The sequence below is a fragment of the Heterodontus francisci genome, chromosome 4 (genome assembly GCF_036365525.1).
Source record: "Heterodontus francisci isolate sHetFra1 chromosome 4, sHetFra1.hap1, whole genome shotgun sequence".
Taxonomy (NCBI): domain Eukaryota; kingdom Metazoa; phylum Chordata; class Chondrichthyes; order Heterodontiformes; family Heterodontidae; genus Heterodontus; species Heterodontus francisci.
In genome coordinates, this window is record NC_090374.1 from 10469620 (window position 1) to 10486203 (window position 16584).

The window sequence follows — 16584 nt, forward strand, 5'->3', positions numbered from 1 at the left end:
GAGTGCTGCACTCTCAGAGGGTCAGTCCTAAGGGAGTGCTGCACTGTCGGAGGGTCAGTACTGAGGGATTGCTGCACTGTCAGAGGATGAGTACAGAGGGAGTGCTGCACTGTCAGAGGGTGAGTACTGAGTGGGTGCTGTACTGTCGGAGGGTCAGTACCGAGTGAGTGCTACACTGTCAGAGGGTGTTTCGTGAGGGAGTGCTGCACTGTCAGAATGTGTTTACTGAGGGAGTGCTGCACTGTCGGAGGATCAGTACTGAGGTAGTGCTGCACTGTCAGAGGGTGAGTACTGAAGGAGTGCTGCACTGTCGGAGGGTGAATACTGAGGGAGTGCTGCACTGTCAGAATGTGTTTGCTAAGGGAGTGCTGCACTGTCAGTGGGTGAATACTGAGGGAGTGCTGCACTGTCAGAGGGTGTGTACTGAGGGATTGCTGCACTGTCAGAGGGTGAATACTGAGGGAGTGCTGCACTGTCAGAATGTTTTTACTAAGGGAGTGCTGCACTGTCGGCGGGTCTGTACTGATGGTGTGCTGCACTGTCGGAGGGTCAGTACTGAGGGAGTGTGCACTTTCAGAGGGTCAGTACTGAGGGAGTGCTGCACTGTCGGAGGGTGAGTACTGAGGGAGTGCAGCACTGTCGGAGGGTGAGTACTGAGGAAGTGCTGCACTGTCGGAAGGTTAGTACTGAGGGAGTGCTGTATTGTCAGAGGGTCAGTACTGAGGGAGTGCTGCACTGTCAGAAGGTCAGTACTGAGGGAGTGCTGCACTCTCAGAGGGTGAGTCCTGAGGGCGTGCTGCACTGTCAGAGGGTCAGTACTGAGGGAGTGCTGCACTGTCAGAGGGTCAGTACTGAGGGAGTGCTGCACTCTCAGAGGGTCAGTCCTAAGGGAGTGCTGCACTGTCGGAGGGTCAGTACTGAGGGATTGCTGCACTGTCAGAGGATGAGTACAGAGGGAGTGCTGCACTGTCAGAGGGTGAGTACTGAGTGGGTGCTGTACTGTCGGAGGGTCAGTACCGAGTGAGTGCTACACTGTCAGAGGGTGTTTCGTGAGGGAGTGCTGCACTGTCAGAATGTGTTTACTGAGGGAGTGCTGCACTGTCGGAGGATCAGTACTGAGGTAGTGCTGCACTGTCAGAGGGTGAGTACTGAAGGAGTGCTGCACTGTCGGAGGGTGAATACTGAGGGAGTGCTGCACTGTCAGAATGTGTTTGCTAAGGGAGTGCTGCACTGTCAGTGGGTGAATACTGAGGGAGTGCTGCACTGTCAGAGGGTGTGTACTGAGGGATTGCTGCACTGTCAGAGGGTGAATACTGAGGGAGTGCTGCACTGTCAGAATGTTTTTACTAAGGGAGTGCTGCACTGTCGGCGGGTCTGTACTGATGGTGTGCTGCACTGTCGGAGGGTCAGTACTGAGGGAGTGTGCACTTTCAGAGGGTCAGTACTGAGGGAGTGCTGCACTGTCGGAGGGTGAGTACTGAGGGAGTGCAGCACTGTCGGAGGGTGAGTACTGAGGAAGTGCTGCACTGTCGGAAGGTTAGTACTGAGGGAGTGCTGTATTGTCAGAGGGTCAGTACTGAGGGAGTGCTGCACTGTCAGAAGGTCAGTACTGAGGGAGTGCTGCACTCTCAGAGGGTGAGTCCTGAGGGCGTGCTGCACTGTCAGAGGGTCAGTACTGAGGGAGTGCTGCACTGTCAGAGGGTCAGTACTGAGGGAGTGCTGCACTCTCAGAGGGTCAGTCCTAAGGGAGTGCTGCACTGTCGGAGGGTCAGTACTGAGGGATTGCTGCACTGTCAGAGGATGAGTACAGAGGGAGTGCTGCACTGTCAGAGGGTGAGTACTGAGTGGGTGCTGTACTGTCGGAGGGTCAGTACCGAGTGAGTGCTACACTGTCAGAGGGTGTTTAGTGAGGGAGTGCTGCACTGTCAGAATGTGTTTACTGAGGGAGTGCTGCACTGTCGGAGGATCAGTACTGAGGTAGTGCTGCACTGTCAGAGGGTGAGTACTGAAGGAGTGCTGCACTGTCGGAGGGTGAATACTGAGGGAGTGCTGCACTGTCAGAATGTGTTTGCTAAGGGAGTGCTGCACTGTCAGTGGGTGAATACTGAGGGAGTGCTGCACTGTCAGAGGGTGTGTACTGAGGGATTGCTGCACTGTCAGAGGGTGAATACTGAGGGAGTGCTGCACTGTCAGAATGTGTTTACTAAGGGAGTGCTGCACTGTCGGCGGGTCTGTACTGATGGTGTGCTGCACTGTCGGAGGGTCAGTACTGAGGGAGTGTGCACTTTCAGAGGGTCAGTACTGAGGGAGTGCTGCACTGTCGGAGGGTGAGTACTGAGGGAGTGCAGCACTGTCGGAGGGTGAGTACTGAGGGAGTGCAGCACTGTCGGAAGGTTAGTACTGAGGGAGTGCTGCACTGTCAGAGGGTCAGTACTGAGGGAGTGCTGCACTGTCAGAGGGTCAGTACTGAGGGAGTGCTGCACTGTCAGAGGATCAGTACTGAGGGAGTGCTGCACTGTCAGAGGGTCAGTACTGAGGGAGTGCTGCACTGTCGGAAGGTCAGTACTGAGGGAGTGCTGCACTGTCGGAAGGTCAGTCCTGAGGGAGTGCTGCACTGTCGGAGGGTGAGTACTGAGGGAGTGCTGCACTGTCGGAAGGTTAGTACTGAGGGAGTGCTGCGCTGTCAGAGAGTCAGTCCTGAGGGAGTGCAATGTCAGAGGGTGTGTACTGAGGGAGTGTTGCACTGTCAGAGAGTCAGTACTGAAGGAGAGCTGCACTGTCAGAGGGTCAGTACTGAGGGAGTGCTGCACTGTCAGAAGGTGTGTACTGAGGGAGTGCTGCACTGTCAGTGAGTCAGTACTGAAGGAGAGCTGCACTGTCAGAAGGTCAGTACTGAGGGAGTGCTGCACTGTCGGAGGGTCAGTACTGAAGGAGTGCTGCACTGTCAGAGGTTGAGTACTGAGGGAGTGCTGCACTGTCGGAGGGTCAGTACTGAAGGAGTGCTGCACTGTCAGAGGGTCAGTACTGAGGGAGTACTGCACTGTCAGTGGGTAAATACTGAGGGAGTGCTGCACTGTCAGAAGGTGTGGACTGAGGGAGTGCTGCACTGTCAGAGAGTCAGGACTGAGGGAGTGCTGCACTGTCAGAGCGTGAATACTGAGGGAGTGCTGCATTGTCAGAAGGTGTGTACTGAGGGAGTGCTGCGCATTTGGAGGGTCAGTACTAAGGGAGTGCTGCACTGTCAGTGAGTCAGTACTGAAGGAGAGCTGCACTGTCAGAGGGTCAGTACTGAGGGAGTGCTGCACTGTCGAAGGGTCAGTACAGAAGGAGTGCTGCACTGTCGGATGGTCAGTACTGAGGGAGTGCTGCACTGTCAGTTGGTAAATACTGAGGGAGTACTGCACTGTCAGAGGGTGAGTACTGAGGGAGCACTGCACTGTCAGTTGGTAAATACTGAGGGATTGCTGCACTTTCAGAGGGTGAGTACTGAGGGAGTGCTGCACTGTCAGAGGGTGAGTACTGAGGGAGTGCTGCACTGTCGGAGGGTCAGTACTGAGGGAGTGCTGCGTTGTCAGAGAGTCAGGACTGAGGGAGTGCTGCACTGTCAGAGGGTGAGTACTGAGGGAGTGCTGTCCAGTCAGAGGTTGAGTACTGAGGGAGTGCTGCACTGTCAGAGGGTCAGTACTGCGGGAGTGCTGCACTTTCGGAGGGTCAGTACCGAGGGTGTGCTGCACTGTCAGTGGCTGAATACTGAGGGAGTGCTGCTCTGTAGAAGGTGTGAACTGAGGGAGTGCTGCGCTTTCAGAGGGTGAGTACTGAGGGAGTGCTGCACAGTCAGAGGGTGAGTACTGAGGGAGTGCTGCACTGTCAGAGGGTGAGTACTGAGGGAGTGCTGCACAGTCAGAGGGTGAGTACTGAGGGAGTGCTGCACTGTCAGAGGGTGAATACTGAGGGAGTGCTGCACTGTCAGAAGGTGTGTACTGAGGGAGTGCTGCGCTTTCGGAGGGTCAGTACTGAGGGAGTGCTGCACTGTCAGTGAGTCAGGACTGAAGGGGAGCTGCACTGTCAGAGGGTCAGTACTGAGGGAGTGCTGCTCTGTCGGAGGATCAGTACTGAGGGAGTGCTGCACTTTCGGAGGGTGAGTACTGAGGGAGTGCTGCACTGTCAGAGGGTGAGTACTGAGGGAGTGCTGCACTGTCGGAGGGTCAGTACTGAGGGAGTGCTGCACTGTCGGACGGTCAGTACTGAGGGAGTGCTGCACTGTCGGAAGGTCAGTACTGAGGAAGTGCTGCACTGTCGGAAGGTCAGTACTGAGGGATTGCTGCACTGTCGGAAGGTCAGTACTGAGGGAGTGCTGCACTTTCAGAGGGTGAGTACTGAGGTCTTTCACATGGGATGTTAAACCAAGGCCCCTTGTGCCCTGTCATGTTGATGTTAAATATCCCTTGGCCATTATTTTAATGAAAAGCAGACTAGACCTCCCAGTGTTCTCCCACTGTTTATCCCAGGTCCAAGATCACTAAAAATCTTACTGTAAAATGCTTTGGGACATCCCGAGGTTGTGAAATACCAGTTCTTTCTTTAATTGAGGACTCACAGAGCTGATACAGTCAAGAAGGTCGAAGAGAGGAGACTTCTGATCATCCTTCCTCATTCTGTGCCTTGTTACAGTCATCCTGGCTGTGAATTTACTGTCAGGGCTTCCTACGAGGAAGCAAGTCTTACACAACGAGTTGTTTATTCAGTAATTATCCCTGAGCCAGTTTGAGAATCGCTTTTCATTAAAAATTAATCATGTTTCACTGTAAACCATTAAACGATGGTACCCTTTTGACTTGTTGGCTTTCTTCCCTCTCTGCTCTTCTCCTTAGCAGTCTGGGAGAGTCCATGCCAAACCAGATTTTCGGAGATTGAAGTGCTCCTAACACAACGTTGGGACAATTTACAACTCACCTCACCTTCATCCATGTCCCGATAGGGTTATTACCGCATTCACACAGAAATTACTTGCATTTATATAGTGCCTGTCACATCCTCAAAATGTTCCAAAGCTTTGTTGGAATTGTACTTACTGTTATCCTGTAGGGAACACAGCAAACAATTTGCACACAGCAAGATCCCACAAACTGCAATGTGACAGTGACCAGATTATCTGTTTCAGTTATGTTGGTTGAGGGATAAATATTGGGATCTTTTACATCCACCAGAAGGGGCAGATTTTCACTACTCTTTGTGTGAAAAAGTGTTTCCTGATTTCACTCCGAAGTGGTCTCGCTCAGGCAATGACCTCGGTACAATGGGTCAACCACATTGACTTCTCTCCATCCAAGAATCTTTACACTTCTTTTGGTCAACACTTGTTACCAGGCATCTCTTCGTGTCAGCTAATAGGTTACAACTAGCAGCAGTGTAGGAGCTGGGGTGTACCTGGCCCCTCGAGTGGGATATTCTGTACCGTATCGGAAAGCCTAAAAGATGGAGCACAGGCTAAAATATCAAAGCCCAGTGAGAGAGCATCATTAAATTCAATTGGTTCATGTGGAGAAAAATTCTGGTGCAGACTAGATGGGCCAAATGGCATGTCTCCATGTGGGAACATTCTTCAGCGTTGAGACAGTTGGAATCGTTTATGGAGAGAAAAGGGATTGAGGGTTATGGGGCGAAGGTGGGTAGGTGGGGTTGAGGGATATGGGGTGAAGGTGGGTAGGTGGGGTTGAGGGATATGGGGCGAAGGTGGGTAGGTGGGGTTCAGGAATATGGGGCGAAGGTGGTTAGGTGGCTTTGAGGGATATGGGGTGAAGGTGGGTAGGTGGGGTTGAGGGATATGGGGCGGTGGGTAGGTGGGGATGAGGGATATGGGGTGAAGGTGGGTAGGTGGGGTTGAGGGATATGGGATGAAGGTGGGTAGGTGCGTTTGAGGGATATGGGGTCAAGGTGGGTAGATGGGGTTGAGTGATATGGGGTGAAGGTGGGTAGGTGGGGATGAGGGATATGGGGTGAAGGTGGGTAGGTGGGGTTGAGGGATATGGGGCGAAGGTGGGTAGGTGGGGATGAGGGATATGGGGTGAAGGTGGGTAGATGGGGTTGAGGGATATGGGATGAAGGTGGGTAGGTGCGTTTGAGGGATATGGGGTCAAGGTGGGTAGATGGGGTTGAGTGATATTGGGTGAAGGTGGGTAGATGGGGTTGAGGGATATGGGGCGAAGGTGGGTAGGTGGGGATGAGGGATATGGGGTGAAGGTGGGTAGGTGGGGTTGAGGGATATGGGGCGAAGGTGGGTAGGTGGGGATGAGGGATATGGGGTGAAGGTGGGTAGGTGGGGTTGAGGGATATGGGATGAAGGTGGGTAGGTGCGTTTGAGGGATATGGGGTCAAGGTGGGTAGATGGGGTTGAGTGATATGGGATGAAGGTGGGTAGGTGGGGTTGAGGGATATGGGATGAAGGTGGGTAGGTGGGGTTGAGGGATATGGGGCGAAGGTGGGTAGGTGGGGATGAGGGATATGGGGCGAAGGTGGGTAGGTGGGGATGAGGGATATGGGGTGAAGGTGGGTAGGTGGGGTTGAGGGATATGGGGTGAAGGTGGGTAGGTGGGGATGAGGGATATGGGGTGAAGGTGGGTAGGTGGGGTTGAGGGATATGGGGTGAAGGTGGGTAGGTGGGGTTGAGGGATATGGGATGAAGGTGGGTAGGTGGGGTTGAGGGATATGGGGTGAAGGTGGGTAGGTGGGGATGAGGGATATGGGGTGAAGGTGGGTAGGTGGGGTTGAGGGATATGGGGTGAAGGTGGGTAGGTGGGGATGAGGAATATGGGATGAAGGTGGGTAGGTGGGGTTGAGGGATATGGGGTGAAGGTGGGTAGGTGCGTTTGAGGGATATGGGGTCAAGGTGGGTAGATGGGGTTGAGGGATATGGGATGAAGGTGGGTAGGTGGGGTTGAGGGATATGGGGTGAAGGTGGGTAGGTGGGGATGAGGGATATGGGGTGAAGGTGGGTAGGTGGGGATGAGGGATATGGGATGAAGGTGGGTAGGTGGGGTTGAGGGATATGGGGTGAAGGTGGGTAGGTGGGGATGAGGGATATTGGGCAAAAGTAGGTCAGGGGGACTGAAAGATAAGGAGAGAAGGTGGGTTAATGGGGTTGGGAAATATGGAAAGAAGATGTGGGGTTTGGGATTGAGATAAAGCAAAGAAATAGGGAGTTCTTGACCTGAATGAGCTTCATACTATAAAGTGAATTATGTTATAATTTAATGAGAGACAGGTGAGGCTCACTGCGCGTGACAACAAGGCAACATTCACCAATGGCAGCTACAAGAAGTCTGGACAAAACTGAGCTCAATGGGGATCAAAGGGAAGGATCTCCCATGGGCTGATTGATACAAAGGGAGGTGATTATGTTTGCCTAAGGCCAGTCACAGCCCCAGAATATCACTGTGGGAACTTCTCAAGGATCCAACCATCAGCTGCTTCATCAATGACTTTCCCTTTGACCAACCTCAAGGTGAGGGTGCCCTCACTGAAAATCCCAGTGTTCACTCCTCTGATAATGGAGCAGCCTAGGCCAGCCTGCAGCAGGTGCTGGACAACCCCAGACTTGGCCTGAGAATCGACAAGCAACATTCAAATGGGGGAGAGCCCAGCTTTCAAACCCAACCTACAAAAAATTGCCGTTTCTGAGCACCCCACCATCAACACCTTGCAGTCACTGTTAATTCAAAGTTGGATTAGCCATATTAATGTCTGAACTACGAGAGAAGGACCGAGGCTGGGTAACTCACCTTCTGGTCGCACCAAGTCCCTCCACCATTTGCAAGGCACGAGTCAGGAGTTTGATGGAACTCTCACCATTTCCACCATAGCTGTAGCTACAACAGCACTCAGGAAGCTCGACAGCTTCGAGGACACTGCAGTTTGACAGTGCAGTCCCCCGACACTGCACTCAATATTCACATCCTCCATCACCAGCTCACCATGGCTGAGGTGTTTACCATCTACAGTATGAACTGCAGCAACTCACCAAGAATAAGTCAACAGCATTTCCTAAACCAGCGGCCTGCATCGCCAATAAGGACAAGAGCAACAATGCCCTGGGAACAACATTGCCTCAAAGTCACATACCATCCAGCCTTGAGACATATATCACAATTCCTTCATCTCTGAGTCAAAATCCTAGAACACCCTATCTGACAGCACTGTGGAGGCATCACCACCACACAGATTACAGCAGTTCAAGAAGGCATCTTCTCAAGGACAATTAGGAATGGGCAATAAATGCTGGCCTAGCCAGCAATACCCACATCCTCAGAACATAATTGACATGTTATTCACGAATCAGATCATTGCACAATGTTGGGAATTCAAATATGTAAGTCAGCAACATTCTCTCACTGTTAAAATAACAAAGATCCTGAGGGGTCTTGACAGGGTGGATGTGGAAAGGATGTTTCTCCTTGTGGGAGAATCTTGAACTAGGGGTCACTGTTTAAAAATAAGGGGTCACCTATTTAAGACAGAGATAAGCAGACATTTTTTCTTTCAGAGGCTCGTGAGTCTTTGGAATTCTCTTCCTTAAAAGGCAGTGGAAGCAGAGTCTTTGAATATTTTTAAGGCAGAGGTAGATAGATTCTTCATAAGCAAGGGGGTGAAAGGTTATCGGGGGTAGGTGGAAATGTGGAGTAATCAGTTCAGCCATGAACTTATTGAATGGCGGAGCAGGCTCGAAGGGTCGAGTGGCCTACTCCTGCTCCTAATTTGTATTTTTGTATGTTTGAGTAGATATTCCTGTGGGCCACAAATTGACCTTTGCACTCGTTTACCTGGTACACGTTTCCATCATAGGAAGTCCTGTGTCACGAGGGGAATCGATTGACAATTACCCCACATTCTCCAATCCCTCTTGCCCCCGAGCACTCTGCACTCCTCCAATTCTGACCTCTTGTGCGTCCCCCATTCTCTTCACTCCAGCAATGGCGGCCACCCCTTCAGCTGCAGAGGCCCATAGCTCTGGGATTCCCTCCCTAAACTTCTCCGCCTCTCTATCTCTCCTCCTTTGTCTCTCCTTAAAACCTACCTTTTCGACTAAGCTTCGCCTGCTCTAATGTCTCCATCTTGGCCTCAGTGTCAAATTTTGGTTGATAATCGCTCCTGTGAAGCGCCTTGGGATATCTTACTATGTTAAAGCTGCTATATAAATGCAAGTTGTTGTTCCATATCACATGACATTGTTCATCAAATCTGATAAAGCATCTCGCAAAGTATCTCTATTTCAAAATGAATTTCTATAGGTTGTGATTCCAACATGATCCGGCGGGAACCCTCTGGGATTGTTCTACGCTCTCCAAGAATTGAAAACTAATCTGCAGGACACTGTTACACTCAAATCCCAGTAGATAATTCGTCAAAAATAAATTGTTTCTATTTCATTTACTTTGAACATTTCTGTTTATTAATTATAAAAATATTGGAGACGGGTAAAAAAGATTGACTGACAGCGAAGAATCACCCAATCAGGTTACAAACAGTTTGGTCGCTATCCAATTGGCTGTGGGTAGGCAGGGTGCAACAAGGATGGACATATCGAGCAACCAATGACGGGAGTGTAGGGGCGGGGCAGGTTGAGAGAGGAGGCCATGTGCTGATGTCTCCCAGAACCAGGGATGGAGACCCAATATTAATAGAGCTCTCATCGCACAAGCTCTATATAAATGATAGCTCTTTACAGCCTCTGATTGATACAAGCCATTGAGATTCTCGACTACGGGTTGGTGGATCCCACCTCTATCACATCATTTACTGTGGGCCATGATAGATTACCCAGTGATTTTCAAACAAGAGTGGCTTGATAGCACCAATACTGTCTGAGCTGGCCGAGTCCTAAAGTACCTAAGTGCTAGATTGGGTCTGCGGCAGGAGGTGAGGAAACCAACAAGAGGGATAATATACTTGACCTTGTCCTCACCTATCTGCCTGCCACAGATGCATCTGTCCATGACAGTATTGGTAGGAGTGACCACCGCACAGTCCTTGTGGAGACAAAGTCCAGACTTCAAACTAATTGTTGTGTGGCACTACCACTCTGCTAAATGGGATAGATTTTGAACTGATCTAGCAACTCAGAACTGGGCATCCATGAGGCATGTGGTCCATCAGCAGCAGCAGAATTTTACTCAATCACAATCTGTAACCTCATGGTCCAGCATTTCCCCAATCTACCATTACCATCAAGCCAGGAGACCAACCCTGGTTCAATGAAGAGTGCAGGAGGGCATGCCAGGAGCAGCACCAGGCATACCTCAAAATGAGGTGTCAACCTGAGGAAGCTACAACACAGGACTATCTGCGTGCCAAACTGCATAAGCAGCATGCGATAGACAGAGCTAAGCGATCCCATAACCAACAGATCAGATCTAAGCTCTGTAGTCCTGTCACATCCAGCCATGAATGGTGGTGGACAATTAAACAACTAACTGGAGGAGGTGGCTGCACAAATATCCCCATCCTCAATGATGGGGGAGCCCAGCACATCAGTGTAAAGGATAAGGCAGAAGCATTTGCAACAATCTTCAGCCAGAAGTGTCGAGTGGATGATCCATCACAGCCTCCTCCTGAAGTCCCCAGAATCACAGATGCCAAACTTCAGCCAATTCGATTCACTCAGTGTGATATCAAGAAACGACTGAAGGCACTGGATACTGCAAAAGCTATGGGCCCTGACAATATTCCGGCAATAGTACTGAAGACCTGTGCTCCAGAACTTGTCGCGCCCCTAGCCAAGCTGTTCCAGTACAGCTACAACACTGGCATCTACCCTGCAATGTGGAAAATTGCCCAGGTATGTCCTGTACACAAAAAGCAGGAAAAATCCAACCCGGCCAATTACTGCCCCATCAGCTTACTCTCAATCATCAGTAAAGTGATGGAAGGTGTCATCAACAGTGCCATCAAGTGGCACTTGCTTAGCAATAACCTGCTCACTGACGTGCAGTTTGGGTTCCGCCAGGGCCACTCAGCTCCTGACCTCATTACAACCTTGGTTCAAACATGGACAAAACAGCTGAACTCAAGAGGTGAGGTGAGAGTGACTGCTCTTGACATCAAGGCAGCATTTGCCAGAGTATGGTATCAAGGAGCCCGAGCAAAACTGGAGTCCATGGGGGAAATCTCAACACTGATTGGAGTTGCACCTAGCACAAAGAAAGATGGTTGTGGTTGTTGGAGGTCAATCATCTCAGCTCCAGGACATCACTGCAGGAATTCCTCAGGGTAGTGTCCTAGGCCCAACCATCTTCAGCTGCTTCATCAATGAACTTCCTTCAATCATAAGGTCAGAAGTGGGGATGTTCAGTGATGATTGCACAATGTTTAGCACTATTCGCGACTCCTCAGATACTGAAGCAGTCTGTGTCGAAATGCAGCAAAACCTGGACAGTATCCAGGCTTGGGCTGATAAGTGGCAAGTAACATTCACGCCACACAAGTGCCAGGCAATGACCATCTCCAACAAGAGAGAATCTAACCATCTCCCCTTGTCATTCGATGACATTCCAATCACTGAATCCCCCACGATCAACATCCTAGGGGCTACCATTGACCAGAAACTGAACTGGACCAGCCACAAGAAATACCAACTTCAATCAACTTCAATAAGACCGAAAAATGTAAACATGAAAATTCTCAGGAGTATTTTTTTATTCATTCATGGGATGTGGGCGTCGCTGGCCAGGCCAGTACTTTTTGCCCATCCCTAATGTCCTTGAGAAGGTGGTGGAGAGCTGCCTTCTTGAACCGCTGCAGTCCATGTGGGGTAGGTACACCCACAGTGCTGTTAGGATGGGAGTTCCAGGATTTTGACCCAGTGACAGTGAAGGAATGGCGATATAGTTCCAAGTCAGGATGCTGTGTGGATTGGAGAGGAACTTGCAGGTGGTGGTGTTCCCATGCATCTGCTGCCCTTGTCCTTCTAGCTGGTAGAGGTCGTGGGTTTGGAAGGTGCTGTCTAAGGAGCCTTGGTGCATTGCTGCAGTGCATCTTGTAGATGGTACACACTGCTGCCACTGTGCGTCGGTGGTGGAGGGAGTGAATGTTTGTGGATGGGGTGCCAATCAAGCGGGCTGCTTTGTCCTGGATGGTGTCGAGCTTCTTGACTGTTGTTGGAGCCACACTCATCCAGGCAAGTGCAGAGTATTCCATCACACTCCCGACGTGTACCTTGTAGATAGTGGACATGCCTTAGGGAGTCAGGAGGTGAGTTAACCGCCACAGAATTCCCAGTCTCTAACCTGCCCTTGTCACCATAATATTTATGAGGCTGGTCCTTTTTAGTTTCTGGTCAATGGTAACCCCAGGTTGCTGATAGTGGGGGGATACAGAGATCATAATGTCATTGAATGTCAAGGGGAGATGGTTCGATTCTCTCTTGTTTGAGATGGTCATTGCCTGACACTTGTGTGGCATGAATGTTACTTGCCACTTGTCAGTCCAAGCCTGAATATTGTCCACATCTTGTTGCATGTGGGCATGGACTGCTTCAGTATCTGAGGAGTTGGGAATGGTAGTGAACACTGTGCACCTGCCCTCAGACTGTTTGGCAACAACACTGGTTACCTGTAATTGAATGTCTTCTGTTTTCCCTGCACTGACATCTCTCCTCTTGTTTAGATCAACAAAACAAAAAAAAAGACAAGATGTACTGTTACTCATGTCTTTGTGGTTTACCAGTGTCTGAGTTACTGAAAGCAGAACAAGTTTCTACATGCAGTCTGTTAAACAGAACTCATACACAGAAAATGAAATAATGAACTGGATCTTCCAATTAGGTAGTTTTCTGGTTTACATGGAATTACGCAGAAGTATCAAACAAGTACAGGCCATTCAGCCTAACAGGTCCATGTCCACATGAGCCTACTCCCACCCTTCTTCATCTGACCCAATAATAAATACTTTCATTTCTCTCTCATGTATTTATCCAGCTTCCCTTAAATACATCTATATTATTCACCTCAACTGTTCCCTGTGAGAACAAGTTCCACATTATCATCACTCTCTGAGTAAAGAAGTTTCACCTGAATTCCTTGTTGGATTTATTAGTGATTCTGTTCTATTTATGACCCCTAATTATTATCGCACCCACAGTAGAAACAGCTTCTCTGCATCTGCCATATCAAACCATAGCCACATCAAACATAGCTGTGGCCCAGTCCCAGCTGTTCCAGTACAGCTACAACACAGGCACCAACCCAACAATGTGGAAAATTGCCCAGGCATGTCCTGACCACAAAAAGCAAGAAAAATCCAATCCAGCCAATTACCGCCCCATCAGCCTACTCTAAAGCATCAGTAAAGTGATGGAAAGTGTCATCAACAATGCTATAAAGCGGCACTTGCTTAGCAATAACCTGCTCAGTGACGCTCAATTTGGGTTCCGCCAGGGCCACTCATCTCCTGACCTCATTAACATCCTTGGTTCGAACATGAACAAAACAGCTGAACTCAAGGTGAGGTGACATCAAGGCAGCATTTGCCCAAGTATGGTATCAAGGAGCCCGAACAAAATTAAAATCAATGGGAATCAGGGGAAAAACTCTCCGCTGGTTGGAGTCATACCTAGCACAAGGGAAGATGGTTGTGGTTGTTGGAGGTCAATCAACTCAGCTCCAGGACATCACTGCAGGAGTTCCTCAGGGTAGTGTCCTAGGCCCAACCATCTTCAGCTGCTTCATCAATGACCTTCCCTCCAACATAAGGTCTGAAATTGAGATGTTCGCTGATTGCACAACATTCAGCACCATTCGCAACTCCTCCGATAATGAAGCAGTCCATGCCTGCATGCAACACGACATGGTCAACATCCTGACTTGGGCTGATTTGTTGCAAGTAACATTTGCACCACACAAGTGACAGGCAATGAACATCTCAAACAAGAGAGAATCTAACCATCACCACTTAACATTCAAAGGCATCGCTGAATCCCCCACTATCAAAATCCTGGGGGCTACCATTGAACAGAAACTGAACTGGAGTAGCTATATAAATACTGTGGCTACAAGAGCAGGTCAGAGGCTAGGAATCCTGCGGCAAGTAACTCACCTCCTGACTCTCCAAAGCCTGTCCACCATCTACAGTCAGGAGTGTGATGGAATACTCTCCACTTGCCTGGATAGGTGCAGCTCCAACAACACTCAAGAAGCTCGAGACCATCCAGGACAAAGCAGCCCGCTTGATTGGCACCCCATCTGCAAACATTCACTCCCTCCACCACCTTAATCATTCACTCCCTCCACCACCGATGCACAGTGGCAGCAGTGTGTACCATCTACATGATGCACTGTAGCAACGCACCAAGGCTCCTTAGACAGCACCTTCCAGACCCACGACCTCTACTATCTAGAAGGACAAAGGCAGCAGATGCATGGGAACACCACCACCTGCAAGTTCCCCTCCAAGTAACACACCATCCTGACTTGGAACTAGATCACCGTTCCTTCACTGTCGCTGGGTCAAAATCCTGGAACTCCCTTCCTAACAGCACTGTGGGTGTACCTAACCCACATGAACTGCAGCGGTTCAAGAAGGCAGCTCACCGCCACCTTCTCGAGAACAATATACGGTGGCCAAGCCAATGATGCCCAAATCTCATGAATGAATTTTTTAAAATCCTTTCATAATCTTAAAGAAATCAGATCATCCTTCAGTCTTCTACTTTCTAGAAAAGGAGCCCCAGTCTGTTCAGTCTTTCCTCATACATATATCCTCTCAGCACTGGTAACATCCTTGTGAATCTCTTTTGTGCCTTCTCCAGTCCCTATATCCTTTTTACAATATGAAGAGCAGAACTGTGCAGTTTCCTCAGAAGGACAGGCTTCTATCAGTCGCTCTACAAAGGGAAGTGGCTGCAAAAGCATTTATTTATTTATTTAGAGACACAGCACTGAAACAGGCCCTTCGGCCCACCGAGTCTGTGCCGACCGTCAACCACCCATTTATACTAACCTCCACACAGGCAGTGCCCAGAATTGAACCCGGCTCACTGGAGCTGTGAGGCTGCGGTGCTAACCACTGCGCCACTGTGCTGCCCATTTGTCCCATGGAACCGACATCAGTTCTTATTAAGGAGAAACAGTTTCCAGTGGCGGGAGGGTCAGTAACCTGAGGACACTGATTTAAGGTGATTGGCAAAAGAAGCAGAGGTGACAGGAGGAAACATTCTTTTTATGCAGTGAGCTGGAACGTGTTGCCTGAAAGGGCGGTGGAAGCAGACTCAATAATAGCTTTCAAAAGAGAATTCAATAAGTACTTTTAGGGATAAAATTTACCGAGCGAAGGGGATAGTGCAGAGGGGTGGGACTAATTGGATTTCTCTACCAAAGATCAAACACGATAGGCCAAACGGCCTTGTCCTGGCTGCATCATTTTATGATTCTATGATTAGGCCCAGGCTTCTGGATTACTAGTCCAGTCACAAAAGCATTACATTACTTTCCTCTCCAGGGTTGTATAGATGCCATATTAACTTATATAACATGTCTTCCGCCTTGTACCCATTCAGAGAGTTTGCATTATTGCTAGGAACCTATTAAATAATTTTGCACTGCAGGAATCCCAGGCAACCAGAGGCTCCCAGACAGATTCAATTGTGGCTTTCAAAAGGGAATTAGATAAGTATCTGAAGAGAAAAGATTTGTAGGGCTACGGGGAAAAGGCTGGGGAGTGGGACTAGTTGAGGTGCTGTTGACAGAGAGCCATCATGGACACAACGGCCTGTATGGCCTCCTTCTGTGCTGTAACCATTCTATACCAGGCAGCAGAAGGTAATCCTGAGTGGGATGGTGAGACCGAATGGGAGAGTCTGATCATCGCACTGATCAGTGGGAGGTGGAAGTGCAGGGGAGAACTCGGTACAGGCTGAAAGTTCACAATACCAAGTGAAACCCCAATGGCCAGGGGTTTGCAGATCTCGAAGCTATGGAGAAGATTGACTGCTGTCCCACACCAATCACAGCTTGTTAAAATCCTTCCCTATGCTCTGCCTGATGTAAAGTGGGATACATCCAACTGATATAAAGCCAGAGAGTTTCGACAAACGCGACCGTATTGTTTACTGATGGGTTGCACCATTCTTCCACAGGGTGGGATATCCATAAAGAGTTCTACGTGCTCCAACTAGCTCACAAGCTGGTGCAGTGGAAATATCCTAAACAGTAATTGCTGCGGCCTTCAATTATATTTCACTTTGAGGTCCACATTGCGTTTCGGGACTCTGATGTAGTTTATCAAAGATCACACTGTTAAATAACACAAGGAACTTCCCACTACTTGACCAGACAATTGCCCCCATTCCTGGGATATTCATGACGTTAGCAAGGCCAACGTTTATTGCCCATCCCTGGTTGCCCTGAGAAAGATGCGTAACTACATAGGAACATCTGTCCCAGTTGTGGGAAGGATTAGGTTCTACAGAAGGTAGTTCAGCATCAATAACCTATGTTTCTTTTCATAAACCAGAAGAGAAGTTGATGTTGTTTCTTTAAATTCATTTAGAGGATGTGGGTATCCCTGGCAAGGCTAACATTTTATTGTCCATCCCCT